Source organism: Rousettus aegyptiacus, unplaced genomic scaffold, assembly GCF_014176215.1.
Source record: "Rousettus aegyptiacus isolate mRouAeg1 unplaced genomic scaffold, mRouAeg1.p scaffold_m13_p_9, whole genome shotgun sequence".
NCBI classification, from domain to species: domain Eukaryota; kingdom Metazoa; phylum Chordata; class Mammalia; order Chiroptera; family Pteropodidae; genus Rousettus; species Rousettus aegyptiacus.
In genome coordinates this window covers 30949449-30967553 of record NW_023416312.1, presented here as the reverse complement: position 1 = coordinate 30967553, position 18105 = coordinate 30949449, and the positions used below count along the sequence as shown (strand labels likewise).

Here is an 18105-nt window from a genome sequence, read left to right as displayed (position 1 = left end):
TACCCTCAAAAGATTCTGCTTATCTCTGCATGCCTCCTCTTTACCCTACAAAAGCCTTTTTGTTAGATTTTGAGACTTATGCAGATCTTATGGTCACAGAATTTACTTTATTGCAACCATCTCCCTCCCCCACTGCAATAGTCCTGTTTTTCTCCCTTGCAATAATGCTTTTGGAAAAAAAGTTTCTCCTAAGTCCTTATTTTTTGTTTTTCATTGACAACCAACATGCAGCAATATGTGTTAATAAGGGCCCAGACATCATTTTAAGCAGCTAATAGATAACCTAGGGTTACGCTGTTATCTGACACTGTGGTTGCTAAAGTATGATGAGACTCGGCCAAGTGTTCCAGTCCTTGGGCAATTTACTTAATTTGTATGGATAATTTCCAGGATGTGGCTATCTGTATTTCTTTTTATTAATGTGTGGTGTCCTGTTCATATACTGTTCTACTGCCCCTCAACTCCAAAAAGTGATCCTAAAGTGGTTAGCACCAGAATATTTGGAAAGTTCGTGGTGTCAGAGAGTTGTGGCTAGTGTGGTTGGTGAGGGCAAGTCCTTGGGGGGTTCTGCTGCTGAGAAAAATTCTACTGGAATTTGGAGTAAAACGCAATGTCCAGTGTCAGGTGAATGGAAGCTTGTAGTAGGGGAAGCAGTTTACAAGGGATTCCCTTACAGGCCCACCAGGCTCCCTCTGTTGCCTGTATTCTGTGTTCCTGTAAAGAAGGCAAGTCATGCAGCTTAGTGTCACTCTAGGTAGTATTAACAGGAGCTTATAATGTTACAGCCAAATAAATATGCGTGTTATCTCCCTCATATTCAGCACCTGACAACTCAAATGCTTATGGGTTCAGATCCTGATTGGCCACATATTTGAAGCAAAAGTTGGCCCATAGGGTTACAAGGCACCTGTGAGTCACAAACTACCTGTTAGAGTCTGGTTTAGCCAGAATGGGCATTGCTGGTAGTAGTAGAGATAGGAGGACAAGGAGTGCTAACCTCAGTGTTGGTGTCTGGTCACGTTAGTAGGACTGACCGACCCAAATATCCAACAGCATAATTTCTGTGGTCCTCATCCTGATCCACATTGTGTGTCTCCCTGTGGTGTGCATATGGCATGTTGTTTCCAGACAGATCTTGTCAGCAGTAGCACGTAGATTGCCAAGGCAGGGTGATACATTGGCAGGTATGTAGTTGGCTGGCGAGGGTAGAAACTTCTCAGGTAAGGAAAGAGCACAGTAACAGAGTAGGGAGAAGCTGGAGGTCATCTATGGGCAGTAGTAGGGCATCCGATTGTCCCTTGGGAACTGGCCAAGTGCTGTTACCTGGTCTGGGGGTGATTAGTTTTACTTCATGGGTGTTGGGGAAAGATTCAGGATTGTTCCATGGACCTTTTAGTGATGAACATGGGCAGCATATGAGGACACCTCTCTCTCCAGACAGTGGTGAGTGATTTTCTCAGCTTACACTAGATGAGCAGCAGAAGCAGGCCGAGGATGTTCCCAGACTCGGTGGTCCATGGCAGGTCCCCATCAAGATGGAGGGGAAACTGGCTAGGCTAGATTTTCTATGAGAGAGAAGAGAAAGGCAAATGTACCTGATGAATATTCTTTTGCTGTGAGTGGCAACGTCAGAGCTCCCATGTCTATGAAAACTGGCGATTGGGTTGTATCTATTGGGGTTGTGTACACCACCAGAAGTCACAGCATCTCTATTGGTGGGCTCTTGATTTGTTGTGAATTTTTATATAGTGCAGTTATGCCATAGGGCTTTGAATTTAATGTAATCAATAATATGAGTAGTATTTTCAAACTCAGGGGCCATTGTCTTACAAGTTCTGTCAGGAGCATTTTTATTAAAAAAAACACTATTATATTTTTCTCTGATCCTGCTGCTGTAAGAATAAGGGTAACTGAAAAACCCAGGCTATACTATTTTGTAAGGCCTATTGTTGTATTTCATTTGCAGTGAAGTGAGAGCCTTGATCTGATTGTATAACTTGTTATACTCTTGACATATGGCAATCTTGCCATATCTCTCCCTGCTTCTGACTCTGGGGAGCTATCTACTGGGCAGTTGGTATCTATCTTCCACATCTTTCTCTATGCTCACATAAACACATGTATAATAAATATGCTTTTTGGAGCAGAACTTAGTGTCCCCCAGCACAGTGTACTCTGCTCTGTCAGCCAAAGACATCTGCTGCAGTTCTCAGTGGGCCTGTGTTTAGCCACCCTTTCAGTTCTTTTTGCTTGTGAGATGTGCATACCTGTGAAACATGCTGACCTCCAGGAGATTTGATGGTACGGAAGTGGGGGCAATTTCAATGTTAACTGGATTTCCCCATCCCCATTTATTCCAAAAATATTTCTTTTTTTTAACATTATGGTTGTGGCAGAGATTATTAAATCAAGAGACCTCCCAAGGAGGGAAGGTACACTTTAGGAGACTGTGTCAGGACCACTTGTTGAGCTGCCCCTCCACGCCAGGGAATTCTTCTTGAGTTAAACCCTGAAGGCTCTGGGGTGTGACTTATTAAAGGAGGCAACTTCATTTATAGATTGACTACAAAAAAATCACCTAGTTTTTACAAATTGGTATCTCAAGTTCTATTCTGTTTGCTCTAGAAGAACATGGTTGCTTTGATCTAATGTATGGAGAAGTTATTTATTTTATTTGAAATTTTTATACCCTAAATAATGTTTCTAGTGCAATATATGCTTAAAAAAGAAACCAAGGACATGCCATAAGTACCAAATATGCAGAGGAGAGATGGCCTTGGTTTGTGAGAGGAAAACTGGTGTAGTCCAAAATTATTTCTTGAGTACCCGTTATATGCCAGAGACTATTCTAGGTGGATGGGATACAGCTATAAGCAAAGTAGACAAAACCTGCTGCTTTCATGGACTTTATGTTCTACTGGGGGTGGAAGGGAGTAGAAAGAGACATACAATAAACAACACAAATCTCTAGTATATTATAAGGTGGTTATTGCTATGGAGAAATATATAGAGAGGAGAGCATATGTGTGGGGGGTGTCATTGTAAATGGTGGGAGAATGTCTCACTAGAAAGAGACATTTGAGCAAACACCTGAGGGAGGTGAGGGAATGAGCCACGCAGACACCTGCAGAAAAGCATTTCAAGTGGTGTGGCGGGGCGGGGGGTGGGGGGGGAGTGGGACAGTGAGCAGCAAGTGCAAAGGCCCTGAGGTGCGAGCTTGTCTGATGATTTCAGGGCAGCATGGCTGGAGTGGAGGTAACAGGTAGCAGAGAAGTAGCAAGATGAAGATGAAGTCAGGCTTTTGAGTGAAAGCTTTGATCTGACTATAACTTGCTAGCTCCCAAATGCTGTAAGGCTATTGTGTTAACCCCTTAGTAACATGAGCAGAGGTTGCTTCCTTGCATAGGTAAGCCCATAGAAGGCCTGTGTTGGTACCCGCCATTGTTAAGGCATGTTTAATGGTTCCTGCCTCTGCAAGAGAGGCCTGATGAAAGTGATTTGCCATTTCTGATGTGGCCCTCCTCCTCCATGAGTCTTTCTCTGTGCAGTGAAACCAGTGCCTAGGTTTGTGGCTAACTAAATTGTCTCTTCGCTGGGTAGCCTCCTCTATTAACAATCCATTTCATAACCGCGTGATGCCCAAATGCCCTGACCACTGATAGCAGGGTAGCGTGGCTCCTACAAAAGGTCTGGGGACTCCTCCTCCTCCTTCCAGAACTCTGCCCGCTTTGGGGGTTTAGTTAATTTACCAGGATTGGCATTGTACTGTGCCTCCGCCGTGTCTTGTCTGGTATGACCCGAGGTACGGTGCACCCAGATGGGCAGAGTGTGCGCCAATGTGGTGATTTCCACACATCTTTGTGTCCCAGATTCCTCGGCCTGTATTTTCCAGCCCTGATTTTACCAAAAAGTCCTGACAAAGTAGTTACCCCATTAGCTACTGAGCAGGAGTCGGTGAACTATAAACCTTAGGAAAATGTTTGTCAAGAGCATACTCTCTTGCTAGGAGTATTGCACTCAGCTCGATCCACTGGCCATTTTGGTATGTCCCCCATATAGGTTTTAGAGTGTTTGAATAGGAGTGACAGGCTGTGACTGTCCATTGTTTGGTCCCTTGTACCCCATGCTTGCTTCATCGGTAAAGGAAGACCATTGCATTTCTTGTTTTGAAGGTGCTGACCATCCTTCATCTAGTTCCCATTGAGCAAGGGGCAGAGGCATTACTAGGGTTTGGGCAAATTAGCCTCAGTGGCAGGGAGCTTGTGACGCTCCAGTAGGGCTGGCTTTAGCTCAACCCTGTAGATACCATTTCTGTTTTAATAAGGAGGCCTCTGATGCTGATCCAATTTCATAGGGAGCCTTTTCCATTATGCAGGGCATATTAGGAATGTCGGTCTTCAGGGTAACTCTCTCTGCCCTAGAAAGGGCTTCATTTTCCAAAAGTGCCCTGTATGCTGCCGGGAGTTGCCTCTCCAGTGGCAAATACATCTGGGCTGAGACTGGGTGCCACTTACAGCGAAAGCCCATGGGTAGATTTGCCTGTCCATTTGGTCCAGAGACCCCAGGAAGTGAAATTTGGGGTGACGGAAACTTCTAATTGTACGTCCTGCCCTTGGGGCACTAGCAGAAGAGCTAAAGTAATAGTCTAGTTTATCTAGTGCCTGTTGCTGTTCAGGTCACATATGAAATGGAAGATTTACAAGTGACCCATACATAGGGTCTAGCAAATAGTAGAGATGAGGAATGTGTTGGCACCAGAATCCAAACTTTTCTACTAAATGTTGGCCTTCCTTACTGATGTGGGAAGTTGAAGCAGTAGGAGTTTTTCTTTTACCAGACTGGGAGTAGTCCACCCTTCTCAGTTCCAAAGGTAGCCCCCTAGTTTAACACAATTGACAGGGGGCTAGTACCTGATAGGGTGGGGCAGTTGCCCATCCCCTCTGAGTGAGGTATTCACTTAGGGTTGTGACACCTGTGAGACAGAGTCTTGGCCCTGTCCACTGAGGAGGATGTCATTGATCTAATGCCAAAGCCGAGTTTCTGGTGGGAGATGGGGGGCACGCATCTAGGTTCTGTCTCCAAAGCCCATGTGCAATGGCAGGACTAGTGACGTCCCCCTCAGGCATCTGGGAAAAGGTGTACTGTTGACTTTCAATGGTGAAGGTGGATTGTGATTGACTCTCCTGTGATATTTTCAGTGAACAGAGCATGTTAGCCAAGTCCGTAACTCCGAACCATTTACCCATGTTAGTTTGAATGTTCTTCATTAAGGGTGATATCTGGTAGATGGGTTCTAATAAAGGCAACACTCTTGTTCGATTCTCCACAGTCTGTAGTTAGCCTCCACTCAGTAGTAGTGGCCATAAGCACAGGCCACACCAGGGAATAGAAAGATGAGACAGTAGGTACCCCTTCTTTAAGTATGTCAGCCATAACAGGCCATCACCCTTCATTGCCTTGCCAAATCTGGTACTGTGGCATATTCTCCACCCACATCAGTAAGGGGAGGTTGGCTGGTTTCCACTGGTCGGTGCCCACCAATACTGTAAAAGCCTTAGGCTTATCCATGAGGTTGCCTGCTGACTGAGGGTGTGGGAGCTGTCCCGGGTGCTGACAGATCAGAGGCAGATACTGAAAGTGAGGCTGCCTCTGAAGGGGAAGCCTGTCACAGGTTTATAGTCTAATCCTAGTAAGTACCGTAATTGCTCCATTGATTTATCAGGAACATCTAATTTGGGGCCCTTGTGTCCCTTAGGGTTTAATTTAACCTGCGATATTTAAGTTTATGTGCCAACTTGATTGGTCCACAGGGTGCCAGGAAATTAGGTCAAATGTTATGATGGGTGTGTCTGTGAGGGCGTTTCTGGATGAGATTAATATTTGAATCTGTAGACCGAGTAAAGCAAGTTGGCCTCCCCAATGTGGGTGAGCCTCGTCCAATGAGTCGAAGGCCTAAATAGAACGAAAGGCTGATCTCTCCGTGAGGAAGAGGGAATTTCTTCCTGCCTGACTGCCCTGAGCTGGAACTTTGTTTTATTCCTGCTTGTGGACTCACCCTGAAACACTGGCTCTTCCTGGGGCTGGAGCCAGCAAGTCTTTGGACTGGAACTACACCAAGGGCTCTCCTGGGGCTCCAGCTTGAGGACCGTAGATCTTGGGACTTGCCCGCGTCCATAACCACGTGAGCCGATTCCTTGTAATAAATCTCCTTCTGTACGTATATACGTCCTATCGGTTCTGTTTCTCTGGAGAATCCTGACTATTATTACATAACCTCTCTTATTTTCTTGGGGTTCACACTGAAGCAGACAGAGGCCAGGCTGCATTTTGTTTGGTTTAGGAGTGGGGCAGCCTCAGTGCTGATAGTAATTTTTAGGGCAAGTGGCCTAAACACCTGGTTCTGAGTTTGTCTTTCATGCATTTCTATTAAGTCCAGGGCAGCTATGGCTTCTTGAATTGGTTTAGCACACTTCATTATCACCAGTAAAGAGGACTTAGATTTGTCAGGAGTCCCAGGACTCAAGTCACCTTGTCAAGTCATCATGCCGCATGCCATTCTTTGTGAGATAAGTCCATTCCAACATCCTCACTTTGGTGGAAATCTTTGACCTGAGCTAGCGCTTTCCACTGACAGCCTGACCAGGGAGTCATGAGGTTTCATGTAGGGTGGGTGGCCCTCTAAGCCATAAATACAGGTATATGAGGAACAAGGTCCAAAGCCGCCTTTAGAGTGTCCTTTCCACCTTCCTCGCTAATTATGCAGGATCCTTTAGTAGGGACTCCATTTTTTCCATCCCTTACTGTGGCAGCCAATTGTTTAATTCCAGCTCCTGTTAGGTGGAGATCACTCCCCTCCAGATACCTTGTATGCAGCCCTGCAAGCCCACTTTTCGTTTGGTTCCTGGGAGAGGTCCTTAAGAGAGACTGGGCCTCAGGGCAAGATAGAGAATGTGTCTCTTTCTCCAAATGAGAACTAACCCATCTTTTTTGACCCTCCCCTCTTGTATCTCCTGTTTTTATTACTTGAGAGTCACTGACAGATGGAGGGTAGGTTCTCCTTACCAGTACCGTTGTGTCATTGTACCACCTGGGCCTCTAGAGGCATCGGTCCTCTTCTCCATCTTTGTCTCCATCTCTGTCTCCTGTCAGAAGGGCTATAGTCTTAGGTCTCACTCAAAAGGGGAGGAAGGCAAGGCAACTGCTGGGGGACGAGAGTGATCACAGAGGGAACTTACGTGTCTAGGTGATGTCATTCATCAGCCAAGTGGGAATCTCTGGGTCAATGAGCTCTGAGGGGCAGCAATCCCTTAGGTCTTTCACAATCTGTTGTTTACCTTATCTATTGCCAGTAGATGGAAGGTGAGGTTTTGAGAAGTATGCAAAGCAGATAGACTCTAAATGGTGAAAAATCTGCTTGTTTTGGCTTTTTATAAAATAATTGGATGCATAAAAATATAAGTTTGGTACCAGTGGGCTTTAGAGATACTGGGTCTCAGCCCACAAAGAAGAAACAACCTAGGGGATAAATACACAACAGAGGCCATTTTTGATTCATTTGTATAGCAAGTGAAAGCATAATTCATCATATTAGGTCCTTAGGAATTCTGGCATCAAGGTTTAAAGGTATAGTTACAGTTTCTCATTTAGGGTTCATTCCTGCTTCTGGCACCTACAGTTGTAGCCCTGGTCCCAGTACCACTGTATCTGGTAGGAATGATGAAAGTTGAGGTGATGTGAAGAAAGGGTTATATAGTAGTACCAGCATCTTCCTCTATCCTCTGCTTAATACCTCTTATAAAAATGGATGAATCTAACTAGTAGGTACTCTCCCTTGGCTCCTATTATGTTAAATGTGAGCAAACATTCATGAACGGATGTAAGCCAGTTCTCTGTGCCCTTATCTCCTTTGTTTTAGACAATCGCCCGTGCCAATTTTCTATCAAACCAGTACTCTGAGTATGATATGCAACATGATATATCCATTTGATGTGATATCTCTTTGCCCATTGTTGGACACTATGACCTGCAAAGTATGATCTTTCATCTTAAAAAGTGTAACTCAGTGGTCCCAATTTTTGTAGTACCTTCTATTCCAGTCCTTTTTATAGTATTCTGAGTACAGAGTGTCTATTCCTGTCAAAACTCATTTATAAAAGAAATTCTAATTAGGTGTATAATAGAGGTGCTAGCTAATGCTCCAGTGGTAACCATATGAAAATATATTAAATGTATCAATTCAACACCATTAAACTTATATAATGTAGTATGTTAATTATATCTCAAGTGAAAAACTAAGAAAGACCCATTTATAGCCTTCTGGAACTACTAGATGTAGTCTGACATAGTCAACTTGCTAGCCATGTGTAGGGCCATTCCCAGGGGAATCTGCCCCATTGTTATCTGAAGTCTCTGTCCATCTTGTTGTCAGACAGTACAGTTCTTATTGACTTTTTGTGTGTCATTGGGTACTAGAGGAATATGTCATTGATCTGCTCATCTCTGCACTGCTGCATCTCTCCCACGTTCACTCATTTCATGGACCCAGGTGGCTGCCTCAAGCAAGCATACCAAGATATCCACTTGCCATTTCCTTTGGATCCTGGAAAGAGGTTCTTCTGATGGCATTGACATGTTCTACTTTATTTAAATTCCCCTAGTGATTTCCATAGGGCTGTGCCTCATATGCGGATCCCTTTGATAGTCCAGTTTTCTATTGCCCATCTGCCTGACCATATGGCCAGGCCATTGGCCACTACCCATTAGTAAGTAAAAACTAAACATGGAAGCTCTTATCCTTTTTCAATTCTCCCATAGCTGCAAGGAAAACAGCATGTAATTCAGCCAACTTAAATGATTTGTTCTCACTTTCTTCAATAAGAGTTTTTATATCAGTCAGTTGTAGTGTGGTGGCTATCTGTGCACCTTGGAACTGCCATCAGTAAATAAAACTGCTTTTTGTCAATAGAGAGCTGATCATAGGACACCACCCATGTGGTAACAGGATCTGGTAGCTCCTCAGGTGGTTCTAAATTCAGCTTTAAGTGAGAGTCTACCTGCATGTGAATATAATTTTTTATATTCCTCCATTAGTGTGATGCTATATAAACCATTTCCATTTTATTATGGAACTCTTCTGGGCATGGCCTTCCTTCTTGGAGTGTTTCTCTGATATTACTCAAGATGTTATAAGTCTTTCATATTTGAAGATTATTTTATGCCTTCATCTATAGGGACAGTTTCAATGAATGCTTAGTAGTAAGTTAGAAATTGTCTCAACTGGTATCTATTGTATTTGCTGTGTCTGGAAATTTTCTAGTCCAAAATGTTAGTGGTCGCCACTGGGTGGCACTCATGGACTTTTGCCATAAACTCCACTGTATCTCTTTTTTGTTTTATACGTTTTAAATTAACAACCTATGTGGGCTCTGGCAATTCTATAAATTCCCATTTAGCATGTTCAATTAATCCTGGCTGAACAGTGAATTTACATGCCTTCTGTTTTACAATAATTGGTAGGAGAAGTGTTTCCCAGTCAGACATCATCCCAATAATACATTCAGGTAAGGGAGATGCAACCACTTTGTATAAAGTCATTCATGCACTTAAATCTTCATCCAAATTTTCATTTTAATTTCATCAACTATTGCATCTCTACATCCTCCCAATCTAACTATAGCCCCTGTTAGGACTTAACCAGTGGGTTTTAGAATAACTGTGCATTAAGCTCCCATGTCAAGGAATCCCAGAAAGTTTTTTCTCTCCCTCGCCATTTTACCTACACATGTGCATATGGCTTTGGGTCCTTGTGGTTCCTTCATCAATCCTCATCCTGATTAACTTGGCAAACCATCACCCCTGGCAAATCAAGGTCAGTTTTCCCATTGTTATCTTTGCCCTCTAGTTTTTAAATTCCAAATTAAGGAGAATGGATTTGTTTAGAGCACTTCAGTGTTGGAGGACTATAAGAGGGACTCAATGGTCTATTCAACTTCCAACAGAGCTTCATTAACACCTTGGTTTTGGTCCCATCAATGTCTGCTTTATTAATCTCATTTTTGATAAGCATTTAAAGATTTCCATATTGCCCGAACAAGTCCCTTGACTCTCACTTTTGCATTTTCCCATTCTTTTGTGAGTCATTTTAATTTTCTTAGCATCTGTAAGATCCATAAAGGGAAGCTGATGATATTGATACACAAAATGAACTAACTTCTTGCTATGACTTTGTTAAATTAATATTTGTTAAAGTACCCCAGGGAACTGGATTGTATATATGTATGTATTTGTAATATATTATATTATCACTATATATAATATATATATATATATAATTGATTCTGTTTCTCTGGAGAACCCTAATACATCCAGTGGTCCAACTCCTCAAAAGTTACATGTACAGATCCTGGAGGAAGATGGTGGGCTAGGTAAAAGCAAGATTCATCTCCTCCCAAGTCTGCACTGAAATTACAACCAATCTATAAAGAAATCAATGTGGAGAATCACCTGGAAGTCCAGCTAATTGTAACATGTATGTCTGATAATATAAAGGAGCCACACTAAGGCCAGTAGGAGAGACAAAATTGTGAATCGGGCTGAACTCACACCCGCAGGTGGTGGAGGATCATCGGGAGGTAGAGTGAGGCTGAAGGGGCTCTCCTGAAGGAGGGGGGTCGTGGTCTCATTTGGGGGCTCCCCAGCCCAGGGTCACAGCACAGGGAAGATGAGATTCCAATAATTCTGACTATAAATCCCAGAGGAATTTCTAGCCATCTGGGTGAGACGGAAGGAGACTGAAACCCCAGACACCCCTTCGAAGGACCCACGCACAGGCTTTCTGACCTGAGGACACTTACCTGGGACATAGGCAATTCAGCATAGGCAAAAACCATCTATGGATCACTTTGTAGTTCCCTTTGGGTAGCCCTGAGCAATTGAAAGCAGTGGATGACCTTGACCTACGGCGGAGCCCCTCCAAAGGGGCCACAAAACCAACATATCTGGAGGCTGGCACCAGACCACAATGGAGGAACTCCTGACTAGTTTCAGTAGTGATACACACAAAGGGTGGTTGCAACAAATACACAAGCCTGCTAGGGAAAATCCCACTCATTGGGTCAGCTCCCACACAAAAACTCTTATCCTGAGGGTGCAGCCAACTCCTACAATTAGTCAGCCTGAACATTAATCCCACCCGCTGATCTACTAACAAGAATAAAGGCTTGGCAACAACAGAAGATCACTCGCACGAAGGTCATGTCCAGAGCTCCTGGCACAAGGGATCAGGGAGAGTGCACGACTGGGGCCACACAGGACACCTTCCACGTTAGGCCATCTGGCCAAGGCTGAGAGATGAAACAAATATTTATGACACATAGAAATGAACAGAGAGGCTAATAAAATGAGAAAACAAAGAAACATGTCACAAATGAAACAAGAGAAAACTCCAGAAAATGAGCTAAATGAAATGGAGGCAAGCAACCTACCAGAGACAGAGTTCAGAATAAGGGTTATAAGGATGCTCAATGAACTTATGCGGAGAATGGATGAGCACAATGAGAACCTCAACAGAGAGATAGTAAGCATTAAAAAGGACACAGAAACCATAAAAAAAGAAATGAGGAATACAATAACTGAAATGAAGAATACACTAGAATGTTTCAACAGTAGATTGGATGAAACAGAAGATCAAATCAGCGAACTAGAAGACAAGGTAGCTGAATACATCCAATCAGAACAACAAAAAGAAAAAAGAATAAAAAAAATGAGGATAGTTTAAGAGACCTCTGAGACAACATCTGAATCATAGGAATACCTGAAGAGGAAGAGAGAGAGCAAGGGATTGAGACTCTATTTGAAGAAATAATGACAGGAAACTTCCCTAACCTGGCAAAGGAATTAGACATACAAATTCAGGAAGCACAGAGTTCCAAACAAGAGGAATTCAAACAGACCTACATCAAGACACAGAATAATTAAAATGCCAAAGGTCAAAGACAAAGAGAGAATCTTATAAGCATCAAGAGAAAGGAAGCTGATTACTTACAAGGGTAGCCCCATAAGAATGTGTGCTGACTTTTCAATGGAAACTTTGCAGGCCAAAGGGGAATGGCAAGAAATATTCAAAGTTTCGATTAAAATGGAAGGTGAGATAAAGAACTTCCCAGACAAATAAAAGCTTAAGGAATTCATCACCAACAAGCCAGTATTACAAGAAATGTCATAGGGACTTCTATAAAAGGAGAAGGGGTAAAAAAGAAAATAGAAATAACATATGCTAAAAATAAAGTGACAGTAACAATATACCTATCAGTAATCACTTTAAATGTAAATTGAGTAAATGCTCCAATCAAAAGACATAGGGTCACTGAATGGATAAGAAAACAAGACCCATGCATATGCTGTCTAAAAGAGACCCACTTCAGATCAAAAGACACTTGCAGACTGAAAGCAAAGGAATGGAAAAAGATATTTCACACAAACGGAAATGAAAAAAAAAAGCTGGGGTAGCAATACTTATATCAGCTAAAATAGACTTTAAAATAAAGTCTATAATAAGAGACAAAAAAGGCATTATATAATGATAAAGGGATTGATAAATCAAGAGGACATAACCCTAGTAAACACATACACACCCAACATAGGAGCACCTACATACATAAAGTAATTATTGACTGACATAAAGGGAGAGATCAACAGTAATATACTCTTAGTAGGAGACTTTAAAACTACATTGACTCCAATGGACAGATCTTCCAGGCAAAGAATAAAAAAGGAAACAATGGGCCTAAAAGACACACTAGACCTGATAGATTTAATAAATATTTTCAGAGCATTTTATGCCAAAGCAGCAAAATATACATTCTTCTCAAGCACATATGGAACATTTCCAGGATAGGCCACATCTTAAAACACAAAACAAGTCTCGATAAACTTAAGAATATTGATATCATACCAATCGTCTTCTCTGATCACAATGATATGAAACTAGAAATCAACTACAAGAAAAAAACCTGGAAAATACACAAACATGGAGGATAAATAACATGCTACTAAACAATGAATGAGTTAACAATGAGATCAAGGAAGGAATCAAAAGAAACCTAGAAATAAATGAAAATGAAAACACAATGACTCAAAATATATGAGACACAGTGAAAGCAGTCCTAAGAGGGAAATTCATAGCAATATAGGCCTACCTGAAAAAATAAGAAAAAGCACCAATAAACAATCTAAACTTATACTTAAAAAAATCTAGAAAAAGAACACCAACCAAATCCCGAAGTGATTAGAAGGAAGAGAATAATAAAGATCAGAGCAGAAATAAATGAAATAGAGTCTAGAAAAACAATACAAAAGATTAATGAAACCAAGAGCTGGTTCTTAGAAAGGATAAACAAAATTGAGAGACCTTTAGCCAGACTCATCAAGGAAAAAAGAAAGAGGACTCAAATAAATAAAATCAGAAATGAAAGAGGAGAAATAATAACTGACACCACAGAAATACAAAGGATCATAAGAAAATACTATGAGCAATTATATGCCAACAAATTGGACAATCTGGAAGAAATGTACACATTCCTAGAAACGTACAATCTCCCAAGACTGAGTCATGAAGAGACAGAAAATCCGAACCGTCTGATTACTCCCAATGAAATATAATCAGTAATCAAAAACCTCTCCCAAAATAAAAGTCCTGGACCAGGTAGCTTCATAGGTGAATTTTACAAACATTCAAAAAATTATCACCTATTCTTCTCAAACTATCCAAAACAATGCAAGAAGAGGGAAGGCTCCTTAACTCCTTTTATGAGGCCACCATTACCTTGATTCAAAAACCAGACAAAGACATTACCAAAAAAAGAAAACAATATCTTTTATGAACATTGATGCAAAAATCCTTAACAAAATATTAGTAAACCAAATTCAGCAATACATTGAAAATATCATGCACCATGATCAAGTTGGATTAATTCCTAGTATGCAGGGTTAGTATAATATTAACAAATCAAAAGATAAAAACCATATGATCATATAAATATATGAATCATTCAGAAAATCCAGCATCCATTTATAAGAACTCTCAGCAAAGTGGAGATAGAGGGAAGATACCTCAACATAACAAAGGCCATATATGACAAACCTACAGCTAACATGATACTCAATGAGGAAAGGCTAAAAGCACTTTCCTTAAGATTAGGAACAAGACAAGGATGCCCACTTTCACCACTCCTCTTTAACATTGTATTGGAAGTCTTAGCCACAGCAATAAGACAAGAAAGAGAAATAAAAGGTACCTGAATTGGAAAGGAAGAAGTAAAACTTTCGTTATTTGCCGATGACATACTATATATAGAGAACCCTAAAGATTCCACCAAAATAACTGTTAGAACTGATCAATGAATTCAGTAAAGTAGCGAGTTACAATATAAATATTCTGAAGTCAGTGAAATTTTTATTCACCAATAATGAACTTTCAGAAAGAGAAATTAAGAAAATGATCCCATTTACAATTGCATCTAAAACTATAAAATACTTAGGATTCAAATTAACCAAGGAGGTAAAAGACCTGTTCTCAGAAAATGATAAGTCATTGAAAAAAGAAATTAAAGAAGATACAAGTAAATGGAAGCATATATTGTGTTCATGGGTAGGAAGAATCAACATCATTAAAATGGCCATACTACCCCAAGCAATCTATGGATTCAATGCAATTCCTATCAAAATACCAATGGCATTTTTCAGAGTGCTAAAACAAATAATCCTAAAATTTATATGGAACCATAAAAGATCCTGAATAGCCATGGCCATCTTGAGGAAGAAGAACAAAGTTGGAGGTATCGCGCTACTTGATACTACAAGACTACAGTAATCAAAACAGCATGGTACTGGCATAAAAACAGATACATTGATCAATGGGACAGAATAGAGAGCCCAGAAATAAGTCCACACCTATATGTTCACTTAATATATAACAAAGGAGGTAAGAATATACAATGGGGTAAAGAGAGTCTCTTCAATAAATGGTATTGAGAAAACTGAACAGATGCATGCAAAAAAGAAAAGAATAAAAAAAGAAACTGGACCACCTTTTCACACCGTATACAAGAATAGACTTAAAATGGATTAAAGACTTAAATGTAAGACCTGAAACCATAATACTCCTAGAAGAAAACATAGGCAGTAAATTCTCTGATATTACTAACAGTAATTTCTTTTTGGGTATATCTCCCCAGGCAAGGGCAACAAAAGAAAAAATAAACAAATGGGACTACATCAAACTAAAATATTTTTGTACAGCAAAGGAAACTATCAACAAAACAAAAAGACAGCCAACTGATCAGGAGAAGATATTAGCTAATGATACATCTGATAAGAGGTGAACGTCCAAAATATTTAAAGAGCTCATACGACTCAACAACAAAAAACAAACAATCCAATTTAAAAATGGGCAGAAGACCTGAACAGATACTTTTCAAAGAGGAAATACAGATGACCAGTAGACTTATGAAAAGATGCTCAAGATCACCAATCATCAGAGAAATTCAAATTAAAACCACAATGAGATATCACCTGACATCTGTCAGAATGGCTATCATCAATAAATCAAAGAACAAGTGTTGGTGATGATGCGGAGAAAAGAGAACCCACGTACACTGTTGGTGGGATTGTAAATTGGTACAGCCACTATGGAAAACAGTCTCAAAAAGTTAAAAATGGATATACCTTTGACTCAGCACTTCTGGGTATTTATCCAAAATTGCACTTCTGGGTATTTATCCAAAGAAAACCAAAACAATAATTTATAAAGATCTGTGCACCCAAATATTAATGACAGCACAATTTACAATAGTCAAGGTATGTAAGCAACTCAAATGCCCATCAACAGACGATTGGATAAAGAAATTATGGTTCATATATACATGGGATATTACTCAGTCTTTAAAAAAAAAGAAATCTGTCTACGGCCATGCCACCCTAAATGGGCTCGATCTGGTCTGATCTCAGAAACTAAGCAGGGTCGGGCCTGGTTAGTACTTAGATGGGAGACCACCTAGGAATACCAGGTGCTGTAGGCATTAAAAAAAAAGAAATCCTACCATTTGCAACGACATGGATGGAACAAGAGGTTATTATGCTGAGTGAAATAAGTCAGATGTTGAAAGGTAAATATCATATGATTTCATTTATATGCGGGATGTAAGGAACAGAAAGAATAAATTAATCAGAAAGAGACAATTATAGTGGACAATTTGGTGATTGACAGAGGGTAGGGGTGTTGAGAGACTGGACGAATGAGATGAAGGGTTAAAGAAGTACAAATTAGTAGTTGATGATAGATGGTCATGGGTATGGAGAGCACGGCAGAGGGAATGCAGTTAGCATTAATATGATGGCTAGGTGGAGGGCCAGGGGAGGGAAGGAGCAATTGGGGGGATTATTTTATGAGCTATATAGATATCTAATCAATGTACTGTATACCTGAAACTAATTAAAATAAATAAATTAAAAAAATTAAAAGGATATATATATTCATATTATATTATATAATTGATTTTGTTTCTCTGGAGAACCCTAATATATTCAGTGAGCCAACTTCTCAAAAATTACACGTCATTTCTAAATTCCATTGGTAAATTTTACCTCTAATAATAGATGCTATACTTGATAACCATCTAGGTATCAAAAGTTCATAAACTCCCATCCCCTCATCCTTCCTTTTCTCAAACAATATCTTTGCCATTTTTCAGTTGATTAGGGTCATTCTAGTCAATTTCACTTCTGATATCAACTATGGGGTCTCCAGGAACACTCTCAGATTTGATGATTCAAAAAGACTCACAGAACTCAGAAAGTGGTTATACTTATGATTATGGTTTATTACAGCAAACAAACAAACAGAAAACACCACACAGATTAAAATCAGCAAAGGAAAAAGGTGTGCAGAGAAGAGCCCAGGAGAAATCAGGTGCAAGCTTCCAGTTATCTTCTCTCAGTGGAATTGCACAGACAGTACTTAATTTTCCCAGCAACAATATATGACAACAAGTTTTAAGTATTGCCAACCAGAGAAGCTCACCGGAGACTTGGTATCCGGGATTTTTATTGGGAATCAGTCACATAGGCATGGAACACCATGTTACCTAGTTACTCAGTCTCCAACCCTCCAGACGTCAAACTCATACAGCATGGCCCAAATCCTCAGACATACAAAAATGTACATTCACCATAAATTAGAGCATTAGCATAAACTATGTGAGGTGGCCCAAGGTCTCAGGTATACAAAGATGCTCTTATTAGGCAAGATATGCCAAGGACTCAGAGGTTGTCCCCCAGGAGCCGATTAAGGGACAATCCTGAATATGTTTGGAAAGTACAGGGTTTGGAAAGCCAAGGCCTGCTGCATTGTCTTTACTGTACAGGAATAAACAAACATCTCTCTAGGGACTGTATCATTTTCTACTCTTATTTAGAATTGACGCAATGGGAAGAACAGAGTGTTCAGAGACTGGGGCGGCAAGCATCTTTATATTGGAAGGTGTAACAATGTCTCTTCATATGAACATAAAATTTTAGGATTATTTGTTGCCCTACTGTGATCTAGCAATTCTATTTCTATTTTTAGAACCTCCCCTTAAGGCAATGATCATGAATGTTCAGAGATTTAACTTCAGGAATATTCAATTTTGTTTTTAACACTAAGAAATTGAGAATAACACAAATTCCAACCATGAGGGATCAGGAAAAGAAATGGTACCTCCAAAGTGTAGAATGCTGGGAGATCATTAAAAGAAATGTTAAAGATTATTAAGATATTCATGAGACATAACAACCAAATGATACATGTGAGCCCAAGATTGAGGTCTAGATTAAGGGTCATTGGTAGTGGAATAGTTTTAATAGGACCGTGTTCAAGGTCAGACCAGAGGGGCTGTGTTGGTACAATAGTAAACAAAGGCTTGGGTTCTAGTTCAGACTTGATAGACAAGGTAGTTGTAATATTTAACAAAGACCCATATTCAAGGTAATACCAGAAGGGCATTAGTGGTGAATGACTTATTAGAAGCCTGGGCTCTAGATCAAAGAAAGGGGAGCACTGATGGTGAA

At 40.5% G+C, this 18105-nt stretch overlaps 1 pseudogene; it reads left to right on the top strand.

Moving 5' to 3' along the window:
- The first annotated feature begins 15957 nt into the window (after positions 1 to 15957).
- On the top strand, positions 15958 to 16076 carry LOC118608240 (annotated as a pseudogene).
- Positions 16077 to 18105: the final 2029 nt, after the last annotated feature.